Source organism: Cajanus cajan, chromosome 10, assembly GCF_000230855.2.
Source record: "Cajanus cajan strain Asha chromosome 10, NIPB_CcT2T_4, whole genome shotgun sequence".
Classification (NCBI taxonomy): domain Eukaryota; kingdom Viridiplantae; phylum Streptophyta; class Magnoliopsida; order Fabales; family Fabaceae; genus Cajanus; species Cajanus cajan.
In genome coordinates, this window is record NC_138526.1 from 34,487,182 (window position 1) to 34,513,853 (window position 26,672).

The following is a 26,672-nucleotide window of genomic DNA, read 5'->3' on the forward strand; positions in this document are numbered from 1 at the left end:
AAATATATAAGAACTCATTGAATGAACCCTAAATCTTGAAAATTTCGCTTGTATTTGAACTTTGTTATTATTATTTTTTATTTCTAAATTTTAATTACGATCAATTTTAGAATTACACTCAACATTGACCTTTAAAGTATTTTTAAATTTTATTTGTTCAATTTAATTAAATATTAATAATTACATGATCAACCACGTAATTCATGTGGATTCAATAATTTATTACTTAACAACAATCATACATTTGAAGTCTTCTCACATTAAGTACCTTTTTAAGACTTGTTTCATTGATGTGATGGAAATGTGAGTCCTCTATCTACGAAATATGTTTAACTAGATTTATTTTGTCATTTTATCAAAAGGGTTTTAATTATTTGAATAATTTTTTTAGCACACTGCAACAAAATTGTCATACAGTGACACACACCCTATAATGACACTATATATGTCACAAAAAATTACTTTTACCCACACAATAACTATAATATATGTTAATATGTTATTAAAAAGTGTGGATATAGACTATAGTGACACACAAAATATATTGTTAAATCTCATTTAAAATCAACACTAAAATTGTGTGTAACTATATGTCAAATAGACATATACCTACATATATTATACCTATAATGACACTTTTTATATGTCACTACATGTAATATTTCTTATAGTGGTATTTATTAAATGTATTAACTAGAAGGTACCACAAAAATAAATATGTAATTGATTAAAATATACAAACCTTTATTTTAACAGATCATAACAAGTATATCGTAATCGATTAAAAAAATTGTAATCAATTAAAATAAGTTTTCCTTTTCACAAAACAAATTAAGAAAACTTCTTGTAATCGATTACACTAAAATTGTAATCAATTAAAATAGGAAGTTTTCTTTTCAACAAAACAGGGCAAGTTTCTTTACAAACCTTTTGTAATCTATTAAAACAAAGACACCTGTACTTTTTTAAAAACACCTTTTAACTACCGTAATTGATTAATTATTTTATGTAATTTATTACCCTGTTTCAAAAGCCATATGTTTGTTTACGAAAACCTTTTTTCTTTGCATCACTTGTGCTTGGTTGATTTTAGCTTTTGTAAATAATTTTATTACTTTGATTAGCTAAGTTTTAACAAGGTATATAAACAATCTTTTGCTTCAAGCACTAGCACACCCATCTAACCTATCTAAGCCAAAGGAAGTAGCACACTGCTATTAAATTTGAAACATATATGAAGGAAATGATATCCATGATCAAGTTAAAACTAAGTCTCTTTAAACTTCATAACCTTTTCTTCATTCTTCATTAGTGCTATAAAAATAGCCCCTACACCAAAAAAACTCGAGGTTTCGTTAAATGGATATTTATGAATTTTGTTAATACTTATATATGAATATATATGAATATTTGTAATTTTTTAAATTAAAAAAAATAAAATAGATAAATTAAAAATAATTTTGAATTTGTGTTCCAAATTTTAATTCTTTTAGAGGTGTATTTTTATTTGACTTTATTTTACTATTTCACAAAAAAAAAAAAAACTTAAGATTTTATCAAATAAAAAAATCAATTATTGAATCAAAATATACCAAATTATCAATTGATCAACACAAGTATAAAAATAAATAATTGTAACTCAACAAAATATGAACTTACTACTTAACACAAGTAAAGATAAAAAAATAATTTAAAAACAATTAAGTAATATTACACAGCAGATACCTATTTACAAACAAGTAAAAACAACCCCATTTTAATTAATTACTCAGGGATACTCATTTAAGTTATTCAAGTATTATATCCATGTCAAAGTGTATTGACGAGTCGCGATTTTTTTTTTTTATCATCTCTTGATAAAAACACTCTTTGTTGATTTAATGGATTAAAGACAAAATTTTAAATAGTTAATTAAAAATAATCATAGTTAGAAAAATAAAATGTATAGTTCTTCCATTTAATTTATAAGAAATACAAAAAAATAAAAAATAATTGAATCAAATGAGTTTTCTCCTTTTCTTTTAGTTTTCTAAACATATTTTGAAACAAAATTTACTAAACAAAGTTTTTATTCCTCATCTCTAACACGATTTTCAAAGAAAATTTAAATTATCAAACGTATGTTTTTCTTCTTTTAAAAAACAGTTCCTAAAACTGGTTTACAAAATAATTTTCAAAACCAAAAAAGAAAAGTCAACCAAATTAGCAGAACAAGAAAACAAATGTTTCTTTTACTTGTAAAATAAACATAATTAATAACACATTGGAATTGAAGAATTAAATTATTTATTATTTATATATTTTTTTAATGTTTTGTGGGGGATACATAACTATATGTTTGACCAAGGAATGAAAATACAACTAATAATTAGGACCAATGCAAGAGTTGGCATATGCTTCAGCTTACTCATGCCAGCAAGGCAGCCTTTAAAATAAAAGTAGGGGACATTATTCATACAATTACATTACTTACATGTTGCTCAAGTAGACATGAATGGGAAATTAAGAAACAACTATATATTATATATTTATGTTTATACTATTACATTATTCACATGTTGCTGAGGTTTGACCTGAAACACAAGAGAAGGAGTGAAACGGAAAGTTAGTATATATAGAGAAAGATCCGAGGGACATTTTCTGCTTAGAGCAATACATGCAGACGCATATTTAGAATTGAGGTTATTTTTCTTTCCTGCATATGCTTCTCTTAATCTTTCACTCCAAATTAGAGCTTCATTTCCCTTCTATATATATATTATTAAAACCTATTGTGTGTTGCATCATGAATGTTTCAGCAGGATACAGATCGACCAAGAGATAAAGCTTATTTGTGTATTGCCTCTTTCACATTATCTACCACCAACTGAACATATATATATATATAACAGGTATTATATTCACATATCTATCCTATGTACCTCCTTTAACAAATTTATCTGATGGCTTTAATATCTTATATATCATTAATTTTCTTAAAGATCTCTTAACTTCGTTCACTTCTTTGGGACTTGCATATAGTTGCGTTAATAAACTTATTAGTTACATTGAGATCGAATTTAAGTTCTCATGCATGTTATTACTTTTCTAATTTCTTCTGCCACAATTACTACGTTGACCCTATATCGATTTAACTGATCTTATTTTTAAAAAGTTAAGTTCAGATTTTTCTGGATCCATTTGGTTCAGGTTAGTATTTATTGGATTGGTTCAATTTTTTTCACTCTTTTTCTCACATGTTTGCTAGTTGTGTAGTTGATCACGTTCATGCTCTGATAACCTCCAACCCACACACACCTTGTTTTTTGTCATAAACTATGTAATAATTAGAATCTTCAGAATATTTACATAGGAAGTGAATCATTTGATAATTTCAAGTCTAAAAAAAATGAATCTGAACTACCTAATTGAAATAGGAGGTTAAGATTAAAACTGTGATCTGAATATTCTTAATCTATGATACAAATTACTCCTCTCATGCACCTTTTAGCAGGTACACGTCTATTTATCTTTTATAATTATAATTTTAACAAGGTACATAGGCTATTACCTTTAAGATCTATAATTTCATACCTTGTATATAGTTCAATTAAAAATATAACATTTATCAGCTACTTGGTTATATTTTTAATACTGTTATGCATTTTTTAAATTTGAAAGTATTGTCCAAATTAATTTAATTTCCCATAATCATCTAGGATTGAGACTTCTCATTCTCATGTATCATGTATTGTCGTATCTAGATATGAACATAATGAAATATTATATTCCATGAAGCTTTTAGGGAAAAGACCACAAATGTCTACATGTATTAGTTCTAATATTTCTTTAGATCTTTAGTAGGTAATTTTCTTATGTTTGTTTGTTTTTCCTTGATACTCTTAACACATACTTAACAATGATAAATTCAAGGGTGTAAGCATTTCATTTGACACATAAGTATTTAGATTCTATATTTAGAGATATGACCCAAGTGTTTGTGACACAATGTGGCTGAATTCTCATTTAATTTTCATTTTGGATCACGTGAAGTTGTTTCTAGTATTTCATTATTGAAACCAATAAAATGAAAAGAAAAAAAAAACAAACAAACAAAATCAATGACATTTGAATTTTGGTAAACTAACTTTATTATTTTCAAATGAACAAAAAATAAAACTCAACTAGCTTTAAAACCATCCCATGGCATTGAGATATTATTTACTTTGGTAGAAACATTCACAACACTAACATTATTAATAGAGGTTTGAAAAAGAGAAAAATATTTAAAACGTGTTCACAAATACCAAACAAGACATACAATATACAAATAATCAAGCACAATTAATTCACCTAATAGATCCATGATACTTAGTATACCCTTAATTCTTATTCTTTGATACTTCATTTGGCATGCGAGATATTTTTACTTTACTGAAATGAGAATCTTAAATTGGAAATCTCAAATTTTCATGTTTGGTAGTTATTTAAAAAAAAAAAGATTTTCAAGAAAATAATTTTTTAAAAACCATTTTTATCTCACTTTCTCACAAAAACATTCCAATGAGAGGAGTGAGAATCCAACTTTTCGAGTTAGGAGGAAAGCTTATGTATATAAAAGACCATATCATCCCTTTTTAAAACAGAAAGTCTCCCTCTTTTTCTCTCTCTCTTTTCTTTTATTTTTCTTTCTCCTTCTCTTTCTCCCTCTCTTTTCTTTTATTACTCTTAGAGTAACTTATCGCCACAAGATCAACTTTAAAATTTTTGGTGTCTTGAATGAATCGATAAAATGATGTCCACTACAAGAAAAATGCAAATTACAGATGGATACAAATTTGTCAGAAAATTTATATTTCCGACAAATTTTACTGACGAAAAAAAAATCCGTCAAAAAATTTATATTTTTGACGGATATATCCGTCACTAATTTCCGACGAATACAAATTCGTCATAAAAATTATATTTCCAATGGATACAAATCCTTCGAAAAATTTATATTTCTGACGGATATATCCGTCGATAATATAAATTAAAATTTACTAAATTTTACTAATAATTAATATAGAAAAAGTAGGTTAACTTTGGAATCAAATATTTGTACACAATATAGTTGAAAAATTAATTATTTTAAATTATTTAACTAAAATCTTATTGACAATTTACTATATGATCTTGATATTTTTGTATAACTAATATCTAGTTTTAAATTTGATATGGAAATATTATGATATAATTAGATAAGATTTTAAATTAGTATTTTATAAATGGTTGATAATTAGAAAATAAAACAAGGATAAATACATTTTTTAAATTTTATATCTTAGATTTAAGATGAATAAATATATTAAGTTAATTAACAATTTATTTAAAATGTTAAAATTTAATTTATAAAAAAAATCTTTTATAAATTCAACCGTTAGATTGAAAGTTTTTTACGATCTTAGATCATATATACAAAATTTTATATTAATTCAAGATGATTTGATACTTCGTTCTTGTAAAATAAAATTGACGTAATATATACATTTCAAAATATGCTAAAATATGAACACTTTGATTACCTTTAAGTTGTTGTTCAATTTTAACAAAATTTGATATAAACATATAAAGTGATATGAATTTTCAATCTAACGGTTGAATTTACAAAATTCACATTTGATATAAAGCTATTGAGCGGTGTAAGACTTAGTAAAAGTTATACCAGTGTTTATTATAACCCTTCTCGTTTTAAAATATATAAATTATTAATTAAACTTTTAAATTTATAATAAATAATTTAAATTGTATCATAATATTAATTTTAAATAGAAATAAGTAGATTGTTAATTATAAAAGTAAGTATATATATAAATAAAGAATAATTAAATATAATATAATAATTATTATTGGTAATATAATTATTATATATATTATTATATTTTTATATTGGTCTGGATACACCGAAATAAGAGGGGTCCAAAGATAATATAAGTATGAGATTGTATAGTTGAGGATGATTTAAATGAATTAATTTGTACTACCTATACTGACAATATGCATCTATCTTTCGGTAACTTATCTCATCAAAACTCTAGAGTTAAACGTGCTTGACTTGGAGTAATATAGGGATGGGTGACCTTCTAGGAAGTCTTCCAGAAATTGTGCAATAAGGGCAAAACACGCTGAAAAGTGAAGTGTCGTGAAATAGAATCCTTGAGAGGCCAAATATGAGAGTTGTTACATATAAAGATTTTCGACGGATTAAATTTTTTCCAACGGATTTTTTTTCGACGCCTATTTTTTTGACGGATTTGCATCCGTCAAAAATCTGTCAAAAATAGAGAATTTTCGATGGATTTTCCTGCTTGTAGTGGTCCTCTCTCAATCATTTAAAAAAATTGGCATTTTTTTTACAAAACACTTAATAATTCATTCATGGTCAAGACTTTGTAAAAAACTATTATTTATAAAATTTAAAACAAGACTATTTCATCTACTTGTGGCTAAGGATGGCAAGAATACCTGCACCTGCAGATATCTGTGGATAAAATCCTCTACGGATAATAAATGGATAGGCTAATTGGGTACCCGCGGATAATGGGGACGGATAATTTTTTACCCGTTTATAAACAAGACGGGGCAGGTATGATGATATCCATACCCTCAGGTACCCGTTTAATAATATTTATTAAATATCGTAATTATCTTTGTACCACATAACCCTAAAACTACACTCTCTCATCTTATTTTCTTACAAAAGTGAGGTTGATGAAGTTACCAACATGTGTTAAGTATGTTATAGAATTATGTTGGATCAAATTTGATTAATTTTCTAGCTTTGATTGGAGCAATAAGATTTATTTATTTTAAGTTGTTTACTTTCATTTAGAATTATGAGATTGAATTATTGTAGCTTTGTGATATGAGACTTTCACTTACTTGTTAGATTGATGTATTTTAAGTTATTGATTATCTTGCATTTTTATTATTATTTCAACAAAATTAACGTTAAATACAAGTTCAAAATTAACATTTAACTTTTATTTTTGATATTTCAATGACATTAAATATAAACTTAAAATTATTTGTAATATAATTTTTTTAATTTCTTAAAAAATTTATAAATATCCATGGATATCCGTGGATGTTCAAGAAATTCATGGATACCCGCTTAATGGATACCCGCGTGGATATGGAGTGAGTATGAGACCAATTTTCATCTAGTGGGGCGGGGACGAGTTTACTATTACCCGCCCCCACGGGGCCCATTGCCATCCCTACTTGTGGCATAGTTGACCACAAATAAGTTTTTAACAATTTCAATTTCAAAAAACTTTTTTAAGCATATGTAATAGTTACATGAGCAATTAATGATATTTTATAAGTTGTACATGCATTAGAAAAAAAAAAATGAATGATTTCAAATAACTTAATATCACAAAGTTTAGTTTTGACTCAACATTGTTAAAATCCCTTTAATGACTTTTTTTTTATAATCATGTTATTTATGCAAAGTATTCATAAGTTTTATTGATGACTAATTTCTGTTGAGAAACTTGGTTTAACCATCTTTAGTGGGGTCTATGTAACACTCTCAAATTTGACGTCTTATTAGTTAATGACTTTATTCTACAACATTTCACATGATGATACTTGACATAATTCCTCATTGATGAGAGAACCTTCACTAGTCAGAACCTTTCGTGGATAGTCTTTTTCAAGATGTTTGTCTGCCTTTAGAGTCAACAAATATCCCCACAAACTAATACAAGACTTTTTAGTGTGTTTTATTCTCACTCGCGTGTTTTTTTTGGAAAATTTCTCAAAAAGTCACTCATCCTTAAATTTCTTAAAGTTAAGCACATTTAACTGTAGAGTTCTTAAGTGATGAGTTACTGAAAAGTAAATGCATCATGTTGGTATAGATAGTATAAATTAACTCATTTTAGTCATCCTCAATTTCACAATCTCACATCTATACAAATATATGAATCTCTCTTATTCTTGTGTGTCCAAGCTATTACAAGCCTATCAACTTCTACTTGATTTATCCTCGACACACACCGTATAAGGGGGGAGGATTTGCTCTAATATTACTTGTAACACCTCTTTAGATTTGACGTCTCAACGGCTTTACTCAATGAAACTTCACACATTGACACAATTCCTTGTTGGTCAAAACCCTTCGTGGATAGTCGTTTTCGACATGTTTAGTTTCCTTTTGGATCAATGATTGTTCCCATAAACTAATACAAGACTTTTTAGCATATTTTGTCCTCACTTGCACGTTTGTTGTGAAACTTCTCAAAAAGTCACTCATTCCTAAATTGTTCAAAGTTAAGCACACTTAACTGTAGAGTTTTTAACTGATGAGATGTCGAAAAGTGAATGTATCATATTAGTATATGTAGTACAAATTAATTCTTTGAAGTCATCTTCAACTTCACAATCTCACACCTATACAAATATATGAATATTCTCTCTCATTTTGGTGTGTTCGAGTTGTTACAAGTTTACTAGCTTTTGCTTGATTCATCCCCAAAACATATTGCACTAGGAGAGAGGACATGCTCTGATACCATTGTAACACCTCCTTAGATTTGACGTTTCAACGACTTCACTCCATGACACTTACACAACTCTTCATTGGTTAGAACCCTTCGTGGGTAACTCTTTTCAAGATGTTTGGCTGCCTTTAAGATTAAGGACTGTCCCCACAAACAAACACAAAATTTTAGAATATTTTGTCCTCACCCACATGCTTTCTAGAAAACTTCTCAAAAAGTCACTCATACCTAAATTGCTTAAAGTCAAGTATGCTTAGCCGTAGAGTTCTTAAGTGAAGAGCTTTTGAAAAGTAAATGCATCTTGTTAGTATATATAGTACAAATTATTTCATTTATGTTATCCTTAATTTCACAATGTCTCACTTGTACAAATCTCTAAACCCGACCCCTCTCATTATTCTAGAGTATCCAGGCTATTACAGTCTACTCTCTCAACCATTTTTTTTTTCATCTATAAGACTTGAACTTGAAACCTTATTAAAAAAGATCAAGTACAGTTTAAGGGATCAACTCCACTACTTCTAGCTTAGACAAATGGCGTATAGTTCTTTATACTACTCAAATCTTCTATTAAGTTAGTTAATTATTTGATTTACAAATATATAAAAAATAATACATTCTGAAAGACTCTCAAATAGACTCAAAATGTTTGATTGTGCACATATAGAGAGATTTTCACCATAGGACTTTTCAATTTCTTCATTCCAAATATTTTCGGCAGTAACAATAAGATTTGCAGATACAAATTGTCTATAATTTTCCAAATGCTTAATCAATTACCTTTTATATACCCACATCAAAACACATGTCTTTTGTTTGCAAACTTTTCCTAATTTTGTTGACGGTAGTTACCAACTCAACTCAAATAAGCGTAGCTAATAAACTCAAAGTTCTCAATTTTGTTAAATTAAGATTCAGTTCCACTCTATTAATTTTTGATCGATATCTTGTTTAACTAAATAAAATAGTTTCTCGTATGTTCGAAGCTTGAGATTTAATTTCATATACACTATTCACATGATTTTTACAACGTGTGTTACCAAGGGTTTAAAACTTCAAAAATACCTTGTAGTACTCCATTTGTTTTTTTTAGGTTTTTACAATAATTTACAATATCATAAAGTATCAAATAAGTTAAAGTTTTAACAACCACAAATTTGAGAGAAATCAAAGTAGGGTGTTCATCTGATTAGATAATCTGATAAATTTCACAATTCAAACTAAACTAACTAAATTGAATTGGATATATTTCTTATCGAATTATAATGAAATTTGACTTTTATTCATTCAATTAATGAATTTAAACTTTGTAAATCCGTTAATCCAAGAAACGAACGAAACAGCTACTAACTTATATTTTATTTTGTTTTATATATTTTGTTTTATCATTAATTTAATTATAAGAAATGTTACATATATAAATATTATATATGTGTACAAATCTATTTAATATATATTTACATATAATTTTAATATTAATTTTAGATAAAATTCAACCATATATACTAAATCAGTATAATGTATATTTATATTTTTTAACTATATATCAACATATATTATATCTATAATGTTGATAAAAGTAATTTATAATGACAAATATTATATTATGATAGAGTGTGTATTATACAACATAATTTTTTTTAGTTTAGTAATTAAAAATTACAAAAATGTTAAACAAAAGTTCAAAAATAGTAAGTTTAAGTAGTGTATGTTGTAACCATATTACCCAACCCTATGCAACTCTGACATTTTCAATTGAATATGTTATTTACATTCGTTTAATGTATATTTAAATTTAAATTTTGAGATAAAATCATGTATTTTTAATGTTCTAAAAAATAGAAGCATGCATTTTTATCTTCAAAAAATTCAATTAACCAAGATCAAATCAACATGATATTAATCAGATTGGTTTGATTTGAATTACTGATTTTTTTTATTTATAAATTCGGTCTAAACCAAATGAATTAAGATTGATTGGTTTGAAATTTATTATTTTAATCTAAATTCAAATCAAACCCCACCATAAATATCCCTGGATTAAAGTTGTCGTCCTCTTTCTCAAATTTACTGCCATTGTACAAGTGGGTTTCTATATAATATCTTATCTCAATAGCCACTAATATCACAATTGATGTCTCTTTGCATTTTGCACCCAACTACTCAGGCCCACATTTATGTTGCTACAATAGTGAGAATCTCATTTTTAGAGTCTACACCTTTTATGTTGGTCAAAGACTTGATATAGAAAGTAAAGTTTTTTATGTCAATTAACACTTAATAACTGACATAGAATATGTGCAACGTTTGGTGTGATAGATACTTGTGATACCCCTTATTTTTATATAAAAAATTATTTTTTTCTATTTCTATGTTATATAACCATACTAACTTTAGGTTTTAACCTATTAAAGTCTTCATTATTTCTAATGGGCCAAACTGAATTTTTATTAAGCTCGTATTAATTTCCTGTCATGAGGTCACTAAAAAGTATTACTAATATTGAACCCATTTATGTTAATAGCTAATATAATTAAATGTTAAAATTAATAAAATATGAGGCCCACATTAACTAATGAATGAGAAATTATAAAATTCCACATTAACTAATGAATGAGAAATTATAAAATTCCTAACATAATAAATATTATTTGAATGTCTTTTTAGAGAGATTTGTGATCACACCGTTCGAGTATTCTTCTAAAATATATTTTGTTTCAATCTATTAAACCTTTTTTTAAACATTTTAATTAATTAAACTATTGTACTCAATGTTCTTTATTTAGAGATTAATTATTAAAGATTAGTAAAAGTGGTTGTGCTCCTTAATTAAGGACCAAGATTCAATCCCTAATTTGAGTATGGAGTCGTGGTTGAAGGTATTTATTTTACTTTTATAGGATTTTACCTAATATGAAGAAGTTATACCTCCTTATTAAATAAAAAATTAGGTTAACTATTTTTTTCTTAATAAAAATAAAAATTTTTAGGTTGTTGAGTAATAAAACCTTGAGAAACTCACTCATTATTTATTTTCGAAACTTATTCTTTGCTAGTGTAAGTGAAACTAAACTCAATCCCCTTAAATAAGGTCTCATGTTCAAGTTTTGTGAATAAAAAAATATGTAATTTGTTGAAAGGAAAGATCCACTAAAGATGTCTAGTTAGATTCTCCAACATGAGTATTTCACATTAATAACATGGTTAACTAGAAAACATTATTGGTTAAAATTAAATATCAATTCTATATTAGAAAAATAGAATATTTGAATATATTCATGAAATAGTACAAAACTATCACTTAACATATAATTAACTAATTATTGATTATATTTGTTGGTTTTTCTTTGCAATTCACAACTAGTGCTAGGAGTGGCGATGGATATTATTGTCTCAGTTGCTTCTCCAATTGCTAAGCATCAAATTGGTTACATAATCTCTTATCAAGAGAACCTTTAAAAGCTTAAAATTGTTATTCGAAGGTTAGAGGGAACTAAAACCAATGTGCAACACTCTGTTGTAGAGGGTGAAAGGAATGGAGAAATGATTGAAGCTAATGTACAAGATTATTTGAAGGAAGTTAATGACATCATTGTTGAGGCAAATAAACTTGTTGACATTAAGGGGATGCAGAAGACGAATGTTGTATGGGACTATTTCCCAATCCATGGACAAGAAGCCAGCTAAGCAAGAGATTTGAAGAAGTGACAGAAATTTTTTTTGAAGGCATGAAAAATGGAAAATTTGATAGAATTTCTTATCGTGTTCCTTTTGAAGTTATTAGTTCTCCATCTGATAGAGGTTATGAAGCATTGAACTCTAGAACATCAGTCCTAAATGAGATTAAGGAAGCATTGCAGGACCCTAAAAAATTCATGATTAGGGTGTATGGGATGGGAGGTGTGGGTAAAACTACATTTATGAATGAGTTAGCATGGAAAGTAAGGAAAGATAACTCATTTGGTGTTGTGGCTATTACGCCCATAACCCTTTTTCCAGATGTGAAAAAAATTCAAGACCAAATTGTTGAAGCGATAGTGAGTCAAAAACTTGAACAACAAGCAAATAAAGAATTAAGAAAAAGAGAATTGTGTGAAATGATACGAGCAAAGAAGAAAAGAGTTCTCATTATTTTAGATGACGTTTGGAGTGAACTTGATTTGATAGAAGTGGGAATTCCTTTTGGTGATGAACTTGATAGCTGCAAATTAGTGGTGACTTCTAGAGATCTTAATTTGTGTTGACAAAAATGGGAACTCAAAAAGAAATTAATCTTGGAGATTTACAAGAGAATGATAGTTGGATTTTGTTCCAGAAAATGGCAGGTGATGTTGTTAAAAATGATGAAATAAAGCCAATTGCAAAACAAGTGGCCAAATGTTGTGCTGGTTTGCCCCTTTATATCTCTGTTGTTGTAAAAGGTTTGAGAAAAAAAGATGTTCGTGCTTGGACGGTTGGCCTGATTCAACTAAAGGAATTTAATCACAAAGAGCTAGAGAATAATGTCCCCCTTGCCTTAAAGTTAAGTTATGATTCTTTAGATAAAGATGAATTAAAGTCACTATTCTTATTCATTAGTTCATTTGGAATAAATGAGATTCACACCAAAGATTTGTTTTTTATGTTGTTGGGGGTTAGGTTTTTATGAGGACAAGCAAACATTGATTGAGGCAAGAGACATACATTACACATTAATAAATGACCTTCGAGCCTCTTCATTGTTGCTTGAAGGTAAACCTGAGTGGGTTCAAATGCATGATGTTGTGCGTGACTTGGCTAAATCAATTGCATTTACATCTGATTTCATTTGGCCTATGCAATCCAAAGGTTAACTAGAATGGAAGAATGGCCTAAGATAGATGAGCCTCAAAAGTTCCACTATATTATCATTCATTCGTTTTATAATATTCAAGAACTTCCTGAGAAGTTGGAGTGCCCAAAGTTGAAGTTACTTCTATTTCGTTATAAAGGATTGGGACAAAATTTAAAAGTAATTGATAACTTTTTCTTTGGGATGAAAGGATTGAGAACTTTGAAATTATATAGAATGGCATTTTCCCCTTCTATACCTTCTTCTCTCTATTTCTTGATAAACCTCCATTCATTGAATTTAAGTGGATGTGATTTAGGAGACACAAGGATAGTTGCAAAGCTCACAAATTTAGAAATTCTCATCTTAGGAAGGTCTAGTATTAAAGATCTCCCAGAAGACATAAGCCATCTAACTCATCTACGGTTGCTAAATGTATCACATTGCTATGAACTAAAAGTCATTCCTGCAAATATTATCTCAAGTTTGAGGTGCTTAGAAGAATTATACATGAGGGATTGTTATATCCAATGGGAGGTTGAAGGAAGAAGAAATCGAAGCAATAATGCAAATTTAAGTAAGCTACAAAAACTGGACCAATTGACAACTTTAGAGATATCAATTGAAGATGCTTCAGTTTTTCCATGGGACTTGCAATTCTCTACAAATTTGGAAAGATACAACATAATACTTGGTGTTATGTGGAGATTCCAAGCACAAAAGTCTGGTGATGCTCCTGAAACTTCAAGAACACTTAAGCTCATAGGCTCAGGGTGGACAATCATATCATTGAGTACAATCAAGGACTTGATTTGCTGAATTAGATAATGTTAAGGATGGGTTATCTGAATTTAATGTTGAAGGTTTTCCACAATTAAAGCATCTTTATATTGAAAATAGTGATAAATTGTTGTACATCATTAACTCATCAATAGGGTTGGTGAATCCCCATTTTGCATTTCCCAAGTTGGAGTCTTTGGTTCTTGAATGTCTAGTGTAACGTCTAGTTGTATAAATATTAATCCTAATATTATACGTGTCTATATATATATATATATATATTGAAAACACAAGTATATTATTATTAATATTATACGTGATAACAAAGAAAGATTTTTTTTTTGAACTCATATACATATAATATTTACAATGACGTACATAATTATAACTTCTTTATTACATATTATTCTAAAAATATTTACAATATGTGCCTATTTACATACCATAGTTTCTTTTCTACTTCTACTATAATATTTACATGGTTGGTTAAAATAAATTTACAATTGGATTGACATGATTAGCGGGTGGTAAAAAGAAAGTGACTATTATTGAGTCGTTTATCACTGTAGGGACTTCTTGGTTTGGAGAGAAGGTAAAAGATGACACCACCACCCCATTGAATGTGACTGCATTTACTACCGCATCTACACTCCATGTAGTTCCAAAAAATACTACGGATATCACTGAGGGAAAAGGTCCTGGAATGGCTGGCACATCCATCTATATGTATATATATTTGTTTTCTATATAAACTAATTACAAATTTTAAACAAGAAACAAAAGGAGTGGGAACAAATTTTCAATAAATATAAATAATTACACAACATGCATAAAATATTTAATACTAGTTAATATATTAATTTTTCTTAATATAAAAATTTTAGTTATACTTGCAGTGACTAGTCATGATAAATGAGCATTATAATAACATATAACTAAATATTATTTCACTTTAAATTTTTACTCATTTAAATCTCCAAGGTAAACCTCTAACTACAAATTAATTCAAACTTTCATTTTTATGGCCATAGGATAATTTTTATCTTTATAAATGCATGAAGAAATAACAACAAGACAAGTTAAAGATATTTTAATAAAACTATATTATAGTTAATTATAAAAATAATTATGCTAAATAAATTTGAATACTTATCATTAAAATAATTTTTACGTAAATGAAATATATTAAGAGCACTAATCAAGTAAATGACAATAATAATCATTATAAAATAATTAAACAACATAAACTATGAACACTTTATTAATTATTATGAGTAAAAATTATCATAGATTAAGCAAATAAATGAGGTTAGAGACACCTCACAAAATAAATACACAAAATATAACATAATTTTATAAACATAGTAGCATATAAAATTTTAAAAAGATAAAGTTCTCCTCCCCCTTACTTTAATAGAAGACTAGTATTTCTTTTTGAGATAGCTATGATTGTTTACCACAATTTTTTCTTCTCTCTCTCTTCTTTCTCTTAGTCTCCTTCTACGTTCACTCTTCTCTTCTTCCTTCCACACTTCTTTCAATTTCTCAAGCTTATTTATAGGGGTCTTAATAATGATTACTTAGTTGCAAATTCATGGTAAATTAGTTCCAATTAGCCTAGTTTTACTTCCATTAGCTTTTTCTAGTTTCTTATAGATAATATGAAATCAATTGGAGATAAGAATTATGAATCGATGATAAGGAGCTGCATCCATTATCCGTGCATTTAATGCAATAGATTTTTTTTCATTTTTTTAGCCCTCCAATATATTTATAACTATTTATAGTTTAGAATGAGAATATTACTACAAAAATATTATAAATAGAATATAATTAAATCTTATTATTTCTAGTTTAATTTGTTCGGAAAAAAAATCCAAATATATCGAAATAAAACATTTATAAGGTAACTAAAAAGTAAAAGAAATATTATTTTAAGAAGAAGATCATGATAAGAAAATTTATAATATTGTATCAAGTTTCAGAATATTACATCTAGATAGTATGGAAGAAATATGCCATGGTTCACTTCCATCTCAATCTTTTGCAAGGCTTAAAGCTATAAAAGTTAACGGTTGTCATAGGTTGAGAATCTATTTTCTTATTCCATGGAAAGAAACCTTTCTCAACTTCATGAGATGAAAATTTTTCATTGTGAAGATATGATGGAGATCACAGCAAGTGAAAAACAAGAGGATGAGCAAGAAGTTCCCAATGTTGTTCTCCCTGAATTACATTCTCTCAAATTAAGTGGATTACCCATGCTTTTGAGTTTCTATTTGCCACTAACAATTGATCAGGCTAATCTATCTATTAAGAGCACTCCTATTACACTGCTTAATCAACAGGTAAACTCACTATTTGTATTATCTTTTGTAACTTATAAATTATTCAATGCTCAAGTTTTTTCTTAACAACGCACAATGTGCTTTGGGTATGTAGGGATAAACTTCTCCACAAACTCATATAGGAGTGTTAAGTCTCAATTTTACCTCTTTTTGGATGAGACTTATTGAATAAATTCCACTCATCCTTTGAACCATTGCAATATAATTGTTCTCTTTTTGGTTCATTTTGCGTGCAGATATAACTAACCCAAATTCAGCTAACAATACCTTAATACACCTCATTTTTTGTGCAGGTATTGAGCTAGAGATTTGAGGATTGAAGATCTTTGGGATTGGAAACATAAGGAGCCAAGGAGCAGAGCAGAGTGGATGCGCCGGGCGCAAGATGACGCCGCGCCGGGCTTGAGAAGAACAGAGCAGTGGACTTCTGGAAGTCATACATGCGCCGGGCGCGAGACTCCACCACGCCGGGCGTAATCGAGGCAGAGAGTACCTCAAAACTCTCTGGAACGAATTGCGCCGGGCTTAATAGAGAATTGCGCCGGGCGTAAAAAGTAATTGCGCCGGGCTTATAATGAGGCAGAAAGTGCTCAGAAGACGCTGTGCCAGGCGCGAAGACTTATGCGTCGGGCGCGAAACCCTAATCTGATCTCCCAGGCTCGTATTTGAAGCCATTTTCGAGGGTTTCTCCCTCATTCTCACATTGGGCGCCTCCAGGAGCTGCGGAAGGGATTCCCAGGGCTTGGGATCGTTCGTGTGCGGATCTTTCCTTCAGTTCTTCATCCTCCTTTCATCTCTATTTTGTATTTGCCCTCTTTGTTGAGTGGTTTCACCCATTTTGTGGGGTTAGATGTAGCCAACATACTCTATTGTAATCCTTACGTTTTCAATGATATATATATTTGTTGTTTTATTCATTGTTGTGTTTGTTTCTTTGCTTAATGCTTGCTTTGGATTGATCACCCTTTGCATGATTTAAGGTTCCATTGAGTATTGGGAAATACCTTTGAAATTAGTTCTGGAACATATGCCTAGTGGAGATTGTATCTAGGGATAGAGCTTGACCCATTAGTAGTCTTAAACCCTAGCCCGTAATGCGGGTGTAGGTATTGGGTACTCAAGGGATTGATATTCAATATCCGCACCTAGGCTCTTTCTCTAAGGGATTAGGTTTGAGTAAACTTATGGGTTGACTAAGCAATGAATTTAACAAGAGATTAAGGATACATTAGTGTTACGTTCGGTGAAATCTGACCCCCACAGCCTCACAATACCATTATCCCATTTCTACTCTTTCCCATTCTAAAACTAATCTTTTTATAGTTTTAACATTCCAATAGTCATGTTCTTCATCTCACATTTACATGACAAACTATAAATTGGAATTATTCTTTAGTCACGAATAGTCAATAAATGCTTATTTTACCTTCTAATCCCTGTGGATACAATATTTTTACTACTTGAACGGCCGGTATACTTGTCGTGTTTGAGACCGTTGATGGAATTAAACTGATTTACAATTATAATAAAAGTACTTCAACGGAAATCTCAACAAGGAGAGAAAGAAAAAAAAAAAGAAATTAACTTTTCCATAAGATAAGTTTTACTTATAATACATAAGTTAAGAAACTTATTTTGGAGAAGCTAATATTAGATACCTTCTCATAAGCTAATATTAGCCGATACATTAGCTTTTGGAGTTAATTATTTCATTTTTCCTTTTGATTTTCTTCTTTTAGAAGTATTAGTGGAGAAATTTATCCAAACATATTATTTATCTTAGCTATTTTCCACAAATTTCAATGAGTGTATGTGCATAATGTTTTGTTTTACCTACTATTAATGATAGCTAGATAACCTACATACTATTAGTGTATGTCATTGCCATTTATTTGACAATATTGTGCATTTCTATAGGTTGTGACGCCTAAACTTGAAACATTGGAGTTGCATTACATGGATACATGCAAGATATGGGATGATAAGTTTCCAGTCTATTCTTGCATTCAAAATTTGACGCATTTAATAGTTAGTGGTTGTGATAGATTAACAAGTTTGTTCTCGTTCTAGATGGCTAGAGTACTGGTCAAATTACAACTTCTTAAGGTTTCCCAATTCTCTATGTTGAAAGAGATATTTGTCCAAGAAGGAGAGGTAAACATTGCATATTGATCACAACTTTATAACTATATATAGATGTATTTTGATTTCCAAATTAGATATGTCAATTACGTATTAAATGGAATATGTAATGTAGGAACAATTTCCGAATCTAGAGACATTGTATATCATACAAATAAAAGATTTAAAGTCAATATGGTCAAATCAAGTGGCTCCGAATTCCTTTTGCAAGCTGAAGGAAATTCACATTGAAAATTGTGAAAGCCTAAATTATGTCTTTCCAATCTCTTTGGCTAAGGAGCTTCAACAACTCCAAGATATTACAATAAACGATTGTGCCATAAAAAGTATTGTTGAAAAAAGTGATAGCAGTGAAGTGACGCAGGTTCACCTTGAAAAATTAAGCGTGTGGAATTGTCATAGTATGAAGACCATAATCTCATCCTTTGTGCAATTTCAAACTTTGGTTCAATTAGAGGTGTACTGCTGTGATGGAATGATAAATATTATAACTCCATCAACGACAATAGTTTACCAAAACTCCGCATTTTAAGCATAAGTGGTTTTCATGAGTTAGAGGAAATTTATGGAAGCAGGAATGAGAGTATTGTACCACTAGGTGAGATTGCTTTTATGAAATTGAAGGAAATGAGATTGGAAAACTTACCGAGACTCACAAGCTTTTGCCAGGAAAGTTACGACTTCAAGTTTGGATCACTACAAATGGTATATTTGATTCAATGCCCCATGATGGACACTTTCTACCATGGAAACTTAACCACACCAAATCACACAAAGTTGCACTACGGATGATAAAAAAAAATCTACAAGAGGATAGTGATGTCGACCTTATCATTACTACTAGAACATTTTTCACTGAAAAGGTAAAAACAAAAATAAACCAATCTTCACAATCCCAACTCTAATTCTTACTGCAACTATTGAAGTTAGGAATTTAATGTCATTTTATTGTTGAGTATCTAGGATACAAACAAGATTAAAGTTCATCATCAAAATCTAAAGATGAGTGGACGTTTGATTTACATGCTTTTGCAACATGTATGTTGATTTGGATTTTTAGGTTTGCACCTAAATTGTGTGTTTTACTTTCAAACTACAATTTACTACAATGGATGATATATGCAATCTAATTTCATTATTATTGCTAAAAAAAAGTCCTAACTCCAAAAGATGAGATTCCTCACTTAGTTATGTTAAGCACATGTGAAATCATAATGCATATCTCATTACATTATGTTTGTGTAGCTACTTACCATGATGTCTTTTGTGATTGACCTTGGATATCTTGCAAATCAACATATTATCCAATTGGATCCTAGAAATGCAAACTCCCTTCTCTTTATGTGCTATTATCCGACTCATTTGTTGTTGGTCAAAAAAAATTCAAGGTGGATTGCAAGCTTTGAAGTAATTTTCATCTTTATAACCCTATTGCACTTTGCACAAGAACCGTTTAGAGGAATTAATGGAGCGAGAATGATAGTCCACCCTCCCTAAAGTTTATTCTCCACTCCTTTGCTATTATTAGATGTTATGAATTTGTTCGTAGCCAAAAAAATTTCATTGTTATAATTAAATATTTTAAAGTCTTTGTAATTTTTTGTTTTGTTTGTAATTAAGTTTCGTTAAAGGTTGCTTATATTTAGAAAAAATAAGTTGTGCAAGCATATGATGTTTGCCTGTTAGCTTAATCATATTTTGTTGTTTGTTTTATCCAATCAAGGGTTAGTCAATTTTAGTAATTAAGTACTTACCGTAAACATTTTCCATGTATGCAAAACTGAGTTCAAAACTCAAATATATCATATAGTTTATGCCCTTTTTTATATGTGTGATGTTATAGATTTTCTTATCTAAATCTCTATTTTGTTTAGTCATACACCTCTATTTTTTCATGTTCTATTTTTAACATGGTATCAAAATCTTCGTTGATCTTTAAGGGTCGGTGAGATAGAAGAAAGAGAGAGAGAACCAACAAAAAAAATGGCTTCTGACAATAGTTCTTTACCCCCCCCCCCCCCACTTCCTATATTTGCTAGTGAAAAATTTCACTTGTGGGTTATGAAAATGAGGACTTATCTCAAAGCTCAAATTTTGTAGGTTATAGTGGAAAATGGAAGTAATCCACCTCCATTACCATAAAATCCAACAATAGCTCAAATAAGGAGTCATAGTGTTGAAGTGGCAAAAGAAAGAAGAACTTTTACCATTATACAAGAAGCAATACATGACGATGTATTTATCAAAATTCCAACTCTTGAGACAACAAAAGAGGCATGACATAAGTTGCAGGAGGAATTTCAAGGGAGTGAAAGAATGAAAAGAATGCAGGTGTTGAACTTAAGGAAGGATCAATTAGGACCAAGGATTCTAGATTTTAAAATCTTCTTCTACTTCATTATTTTTGTACATGTAGATGGCTCTCGTTACTATGAGTAGCTAATCCATTTTTTTTTTAGATTGAATTTAATCCATCAAAAATCTTATGTAAGTCTTATATATATATATATGATCATCTGTTATTTAGTATTAGCGATTTGATTTTTTTTTAATGCTTAAGGTGGATTGATCGCTCATCTTTTGATCTTTGATTTGAATTATTATTAGAAAATATTTTCTAAACCTATTTTGAATCAATTCACCTAATGATTCTAAAGACTAGCTAGGACTAGATTTAGAGATATTAGTTGAGAAAGTTCTTGGACTTAATGTAAGGATTTTGATTTAATGAACTGAGGAATTATTTATTAAATTAGTATCCTTAGAATTTTTAAAATAAGGAATTGGCTTAGAAGGAATTTAGAGAATCCAATGACACTGAGTGATAAGAATTATATATAGATAATCTTAGGAGAATATAGGAGTTAGATAGATGAAATTCAATATCAACAACTTTTATCATTGATATCTTTCAAATTGACAATGTTTCTTTGATATGTTCTTTGCAAACTTAAATCTTTAAAATGCAAACAATATGTTCATATTCTAGTGTACATCGTTTTATTGTGAGTTTTAGTTATGATATTAGAAATTATAAAAATCTTCCAAGTCTCTATGATTTGATAACCCATATATACTCAAATTATATTACAACAAACTTGGTACACTTTCTCGATAATGTTAAATTTTACTTATAATTATTGGTCATTTATATTAATAAAATCAACTATTCTCTAGCTTTTAACTAGCTTAGTCCTTCTTTTGATGATTTTTTGTAATTAATTGGATATTGGTTACTGTAACGACCCAGCTAGTCACTACACTCTGCACAACACACTAGAAACACCACACAGAAAGGAACAAGTGTATATATATAGGGTCTAGAATATATACATATACATGATCTAAGTCTGGATACAGTTAAAGTGTACAAAATACATCAAAAGCTACTACACAAAGTAGCTAAAACAACAAAACATCCTACAAGATTAGCTCCAACTGCCAGCTGAAGACTCACCACCAGCCACCAACCTATCCCTGCTCTGCTCCCATACATAGTATGATCATCGCAGTCCAAACATCATGGAGACAACAAAGGGTAAGCTAGTGAAAAGAAATCAACATGCATATAAAGCAATATGAATGGTAAACAGCTACAGCTATCATCACACCAGCACAGCTTATACTACACCACAACATTCAGCAATATCAGCACCGCAAAGCGACAATATCAGCACCACTCTAGTGGCTATAACAGCACCGCCTTAGCGACTATAACAGCACCACAATAGTGGCTAATAACAGCACCGACATAGCGGTTAGAACAGCACCACAATAGTGGCTAATGATCAACATACAGCTCAGCTAACACAGCTCACAACACAGCACAACAAGATCAGCATACAGCACAGCTAAGTAGTATTCAACACAGCTTACCACTCACAATTCAGCTCATCATTTTATAATATAGCAATATCATAAGTCAGCATTGTAAATCATCAATAACAGCTCAACTCAGCACGGCAATATACATCCATTACAGCTTAACATCATTTTTCAGCATTAACATCTAGTCAGCACAGCATATTCATCAATTACAGCTTAGTTCAGCATTAAACAACATCTATCAATAATTTCAGCAAAATTTAACAGCTATCATCATATAAGTCATCATCATCATATGCGCCCGGCGCACTCATGGTCGCGCCCGACGTGGCACAATCAGAGAGCACCAGGGGCCAACGAGCCTGACGCAAGAGTACTCGCGCCCGGCGTGACCCAACCAGAGAGCCCAAGGCTCTCACGCGCCTGGCGCAATTCAACTTTGCGCCTAGCGCATGCCTAGGCAGACACTCTAAGGAGTCTCACGCGCCCAGCGTGGCCTAACCCGCACCCAGCGTGGGGAAGGCAGAGACCTACCAAGGTCTCGCGCCCAGTGCAATTCGAATTGCACACGGCGCCCCCATGGCAGAGACTCCCAAGGAGCCTCCGCGCCCAGCGCGACAATGGTCGCGCCCGGCACAGCACCAGAAAGCCCAAAATCATATCACCCACTAATAGCGCGTCCGGCACGGTCCGAGTCACGCTCGGCGTGGGCCATCCAGAGGCTCACCTTCTCAAGTTTGCCCGGCGCACACATCCTTGCGCCCGGCGAGCTTGCCTAAAAGGAGCTTCCAGGTGGTCTCGCGCCCGGCGCGAAGAACAGCGCCCAACGCGCAACTCATCTACAACCCACCAAGTACAAAAATTTGATGAAAACCTAAAAAAATCAACAGAAAATCCACATGCAAACGGTTCAAAATACCACATTTTCAACCAACAGCTCAAAAATACCATCTTTTTGCACATGCAACAACAAATCAAGAATTTCCCAAAATTTTCTCAAAGACCCCGAAAACCCCAAACTCCAATCTTAGAAACTCTCAGCCAAAACTCATCAATCCTCAGCAATCAAATGAGTTTCTAGACTCATCTTCAGCCAAAACACAGCAAAAATCTAACTTCCCTTACCTCGGTACAAGGATGCCGAGCTTCGGGAAGAAGAAACAGAGGGGAAAGACGAAGGAGAGCTTGAACAAACTCGAAAGAAGAAGAGAGAACTCTGAAAACCAGCTAGCAACTCAAGCTCACTCAGCACTACCACCTTGAGACAGTAAGAAAAGGGGAAGAATGTAAGGAGAGCAAATGGGGCAGCCAAAGGAAAAGAGAGAGTGAAGGTCAAAAGTAAATTGCGGAAGGAATGGGGTCTCACAGTTACTATCATCTAATTATACCATTGATCCCGTTTTTGTTTAACAATTGATCAGGAAGTACAATTGGAGTAAGCCAAGCAAGAAAGGATACATAGAAGTGAAGAATGAAGAGTTTCCGAAAACTTTTCCTTGAAAAGCAACAACATCAAGCGCTACACTACCCACACTATAGTGCGACCTTGATAGAAACCTCTTCTTTTGCATTCTAGTGTTTGCGTTTGGCATGGGTTAGCCTACACCAGACGCTATTTTTATGTTCTGACATTTTTGGTTCATTTTTCCCTCTCTTTGATGGATTCGGAACATTCTTTGACTTGGACACATTTGAGACAAGTATTAAAGCTCTTTGGGTGTTGTCAAAGTTTCCTTGAAGACTTTTATTCTTCTCCTTGGCTCTCCATCTTCTATGATTCATCTTATTTTCTTTTTTGTGTTCTTCATGATAATGAGGAGCTAAATCCATTCTTGTTAGGGTTAGAGGTAATCAACTAAACTCTCATTTAATTTGTACTGTTCATATATATATATATATGTGTGTGTGCGTGTGTGTGTGTGTGTGTATCTTTCCATTTTAATGTTAGTATTTTATTTCTACTCTTAATGCTTATTTTGGATTGATCAATCATATATTAATATTTGATTCATTAGGTATGTGAGAATGTCTTTTGTAATCTAGAATTGAAACAAAATACCTAATGGAGCTTGTATTTAGGGATAAAACATGACCCATTAGATTTCTTAAACCTTTGTTATTAATGCAATCTTGTTTATTAATTAAGTATTCAAGGGATTAATGCTTAATAAGGGAATTTGGGCTCCTTTCTTTAAGGAATTATGGTTTAACCTTGTGAAAGTAACACTTCACAAAGAGAGAACATATTTCATACAAGATGTAAAATTTTAAAACAAACTTGTTCTCTCATTATTGGTAGTAGTTTGAGTCCTAATTGTTATAGCACAAGGTTGATTGCTAAGTTAACCCTCACTACCATTCCTCATCCAAATCCTTAAAAACTTCAATGGCTTAATGAAAAGGAGGATATGGTAGTGAATCAACAAATGTAGGACAAGTTTCTTTTGGGAATTTATAAGGACAAAGCCTTATATGATGTAATTCCCATGGAAGCTTGTCATATTTTGTTAAGAAGGCCATGACAATTTGATAGAAAATCCATAAATAATGGTCTTACTAATGAAATTCCTTACTCACAAAGATAAGAAATTTGCATTACATCCTCTTACACCTACTCAAATGGAAGAAGATGAAATACAAATGAAACTTATGAGGGAAAAAATGAGAAAATAAAAGAGAAAGTAAAACAACTCCTAGATGGCAAGAGGAGTGAAAAGGAGGAAAATATTTCTTTTCAAGTGATTGCTAAGAAAAATACTCATTTTTCTATAAAAAGTCAAATTAAAAGAACTCTCTATCTTAAACAATCCTATATTACCCACTCAATGAATTGGTAAAGAACAATTTTCCTTCCTTTTACGATGGAAAGCTTGAGTAGGCTTTTCAACCTTGACAAGATGAACTCTCCAATGCATATACTCTAGCTCTTCCAAACATTTCTAAAACTTTTGAGCTAGAATATTTTGCATATGGATTAGGTGTAGGAGTTGTTTTGTTGAAGGATGGACACCCTATTACTTCTTTAAAGATAATTACTTTTGGTGTCACTCTCAACTACCCCATCTATAACCAAGAGTTCAATGCTTTTTTCAAGCCTTCAAATATTGGGGACAATACTTTGTTCCTAAGAAGTTTCTTACTCATAGTGACTCTAGATCACCTCAATCTTTAAGAAGACAATAAAATGTAGTTGTTGATAGCTTAGTTTTTAGGAGTCTAGGTGATCATATAGGACACCCAAGACAAGTTTTTTTAGAAATTAGTAATAAACATCCTTTAGAAACATTTAAAAAATATAGTTTGTGTATAGATAGTATAGTAGAACTTATAGGGGTCCAAGAGGACCCCAAGAAAATAAAAATCCTTAAGAATAGACCTATCCCACACTTAGAGAGGATAAATAGGTTAACTCTTTTTAATAATAAAGAAAACAACACTTCTAATGCTTGCATTTTACTTTCTTTTGCATGTATTAAATAAAAAGAAGGAGCTTGTGATTGGAGGACAAATCTTCTTGCAGAGGAAGGGGATGATGACACCATGCTTAAGGGCCAAATCTTAAAGGAGTCAAGAGGAGTGAGCTAGATTTGAAGGAAGAAGACCCAAACTTTTAATGAGCTTTGGGTCCCTTTTTAGTAGTTTACTTTATCTTCTTTGTGTATAATTTCCTTTCTAAATATTTTCCTTATGTTTGATCTTGTATTTTAGGTCAAGTAATCTATGAATTTATGTCCTTATATTTTTATTTTAGGGGTGCAACTAGAAAAGGTTATTTGGTCTTGTTGTACTTGCATGTCCTAAGAAAGTCTTTCTTTGGACCATGTGGATGTCCATTTGCTTGTGCAAGTGACTTGGACATCCAAAACATGGTGGGGACAAGATGTTCCTGAGCCATTCAAGAAGCCAACATGTCACATGGTCTTGTTTAGTCACACCAAACACACCATGTCACATGACAACCTCCCATTATCTATTCTAAATTATGGTGACATAAGTCACACTTTCCTTACCTTCCCACATGGCAAGCTCTCATTTATCATTCTAGATCTAAGATAGTGACATATGAAGAAGGTGTGGATGAAATTGGTTAGCTAGACTAGGGTTACTAGTCTTGAGTTCAAGTTAACTTAACTTAGGTTATTTTTAACCTAGGTTAACCTAACTTACATCACAAGCTACAAAACCATATATATAGGTTCACCCTTGTATTGGACGAAAACTTTTGAATCATTTTGAGAT